We start from the raw sequence: 3505 nt of genomic DNA, 5'->3' as shown, positions 1-3505 counted from the left end.
CTCTGCCAGAACAAGTTACAGTCTCCAGACATGGCGAGGTATGAGCAGCAGCTATAGGGTGACAGTCTCTCCCCAGCCCGAGGTCCAGATGCTGGGTCAGGTCAGGCGACCAGGGGCTGGTGGTGCAACTGAAGAGCCCAGCAGGGAGGGAGTTTCCCCAGAGGTGGCTTTAGATTTCTGCCTCTGGTCAACAGAACGGGCTGTGGCTGAGGGGGCAGAATTTGTCGGGTGGGTGCCTCCCAGCAGGGTGGGTAGAGGCTGGCTCCCTTGCACAGTCTCCAGAGCAAGGGAGCTCCCCCAAGGCCTGCCTGTGGCCAGAACTGGCTACTCCATCACCCCCCCTTCCATCAAAGAGTGACCTGGTGCTCTTTTTTCTCTTTACTTAATAAAAGAAATACTATGAAAGTAACACATGCACATATTTAAAAACAAAATAGGGTCGGGCGCAGTGGCTCACACCTGTAACCCCAGCACGTCGGGAGGCTGAGGTGGGCGGATCACCTGCAGTCCGGAGTTGGAGACCAGCCTGACCACTGTGGAGAAACCTTGTCTCTAAAAAGAAAAAAAAGAGAGAGAGAAAGAAAAGAGAAAATAGGGCTGAACACAGTGGCTCATGCCTGTAATCCCAGCGCTTTGGGAGGCCGAGACAGGAGGATCACTTGAGACCTGCAGGTCGAGACCAGCCTGGGCCGCATAGTAGGAACCTGTCTCAAAGAAAAAAAGAAATTCTACACAAACTTCCAAAAAATAGAAAAAGAGGGAACGATTTCCAGCTCATTTTATGAGATCAGCACTACCCTGGTACCAAAACCAGACCCCTTCCTTATTACAAGAAAAAAAAATTGCATAAATATCCTTAATGAACATAGGTACGAAAAATATTAATAAAATGTTAGAAAATCAAATCCAGATACATATATATACGTATATAAATACATAATGACCAAGTGAGATTTATCTCAGAAATCAAGGTTGGTATAACATTTGTAAATCAATGTATTCAACCATAGCAATAAACTAAGAAAAAAAATTATAAGATCATCGCATTAAAAGATAGGCCGGGCGCGGTGGCTCAAGCCTGTAATCCCAGCACTTTGGGAGGCCGAGGCGGGTGGATCACGAGGTCAAGAGATCGAGACCATCCTGGTCAACATGGTGAAACCCCGTCTCTACTAAAAAAATACAAAAAATTAGCTGGGCATGGTGGCGCGTGCCTGTAATCCCAGCTACTCAGGAGGCTGAGGCAGCAGAATTGCTTGAACCCAGGAGGCGGAGGTTGCGGTGAGCCGAGATGGCGCCATTGCACTCCAGCCTGGGTAACAAGAGCGAAATTCCATCTCAAAAAAAAAAAAGAGAAATAGGCTGGGAGAGGTGGCTCATGCCTGTGATCCCAGCACGCTGGGAGGCTGACACAGGTAGATCATGAGGTCAGGAGTTCAAGACCAGCCTGGCCAATATGGTGAAACCCCGTCTCTACTAAAATTACAAAAATTAGCTGGGCATGGTTGTGCACATCTGTAATCCCAGCTACTTGGGAGGCTGAGGCAGGAGAATCGCTTGAACCCGGGAGGCAGAGGTTGCAGTGAGCCAAGATAATGCCACTGCACTCCAGCCTGGGTGACACAAGGAGACTCCGTCTCAAAAAAGTAAATAAAAAATAAAAATAAAAATTTGATGAACTTCAACATCCATTTATGATAAACACTCTCAGCAGCTAGGGATTGATGGAAACACTTTCAAATTGATAAACAGCATCTGTGAAAATCCTAGGAATAACATCATACCTCACGGCAAAAAGAAACTGGATGCTTTTCCCTCCAAGACTGGAAATAAGGCAGTGATGCCTGCGCTTGCCACGTGTGCAACAGCGGACGGCTGGAGGTCACAGTCCGCAGTGAGTTACAATAAATAAATAAAAGGCTTCAAGATCGTAAAGAAAGAAAGTCTCTCTTTTTCTTTATAGACTTCAGAGTCATCCTTATAGAAAACCCCAAAGAATTCACAAAAACAGAACACTAGAACTAGGAAGTGCATTTAGCAAGGTCATAGGAAACCAAAAAAATCAATTGTATTTCTATAAACTAGCAAAGAACAATTGGAAACTAAAGTCTTTAAAAATGACAATGTTAAAACATTGTGTGTGTGTGTGTCTGTGCGTCTGTGTGTGTATGTCTGTGTTACATAATATATATATTTGTTAAAGACAGGGCCTCACTCTGTCACCCAGACTGGAGCGCAGTGGCGTAATCATAGCTCACTGCAACCTTGAACTCCTAGCCTCAAGCTATCCTCCTGCCTCAGCCTCTCAAGTACCTGGGAATACAAGCATGCACCACCACCTGGCTTTTTATTTATTTATTTATTTTTAGACAGAGTCTCTCTGTCACCAGGCTGGAGTGTAGTGGTCTGATCTCGGCTCACTGCAACCTCCGCTTCCCAGGTTCAAGCTATTCTCCTGCCTCAGCCTCCCGAGTAGCTGGGACTACAGGTGCGAGCCACCACGCCCGGGTACTTTTTGTATTTTCAGTAGAGACAGGGTTTCACCATGTTGGCCAGGTTGGTCTCGATCTCCTGACCTTGTGATCCGCCCACCTCGGCCTCCCAGAGTGCTGAGATTATAGGCATGAACCACCGTGCCCAGGCCACCTGGTTAATTTTTTTTTTTTTTTCAGATATCTTAAAGAATTGTTTTAACCAGTGCACCTGGCTAAATTTATTTATTTATTTTATTTTATTTTATTTTGAGACAGTCTCTCTCTGTTGCCAGGCACCAGGCTGGAGTGCAGTGGCACAATCTTGGCTCACTGCAACCTCTGCCTCCCAGGTTCAAGCAATTCTCCTTCCTCAGCCACCCGAGTAGCTACGACTACAGACGCACCCTACCACACCCAGCTAATTTTTGTATTTTTAGTAGAGATGGGGTTTCACCACGTTGGCCAGGATGGTCTTGATCTCTTGACCTCGTGATCTGCCCGCCTCGGCCTCCCAAAACTGCTGGGATTACAGTTGTGAGTGCGCCTGACCCTGGCTAATTTTTTAAAAAAGTTTTAGTAGAGGCCAGGTGCAGTGGCTCATACCTGTAATCAACCTTTCAATTGAGATTCAATTGACTCTATAGATCAGTTTGGAAAGAACGAACATCTTAACAACACTGAATCTTCCAATCCATGAACATGGCATCTCTCTCAATTTATTTGGGTCATCTTCAATTTCTTTCAGCAATGTTTTCTAGTTTTCAGTATGCAAATCTTGTACATTTCTTGTTAGAGTCTTCCCTTAATATTTTATGATTTTCAAAGCTATTATAAATGATATAAAGCTATTTGAAAAGGTGGGCAGATCACAAGGTCAGGAGTTCAAGACCAGCATGGCCAACATGGTGAAACACTGTCTCTACTAAAAATACAAAAATTAGGTAGGCATGATGGTAGGTACCTCTAATCCCAGCTACTTGGGAGGCTGTCAGGAGAACTGTATGAACCGGGAGGCGGAGATTGCAGTGAGC

The sequence above is a fragment of the Cebus imitator genome, unplaced genomic scaffold (assembly GCF_001604975.1).
Source record: "Cebus imitator isolate Cc_AM_T3 unplaced genomic scaffold, Cebus_imitator-1.0 Scaffold36, whole genome shotgun sequence".
In the NCBI taxonomy this organism is placed as follows: domain Eukaryota; kingdom Metazoa; phylum Chordata; class Mammalia; order Primates; family Cebidae; genus Cebus; species Cebus imitator.
The sequence above is the reverse complement of the archived record's forward strand: the minus strand, read 5'-3'. Positions refer to the sequence as shown.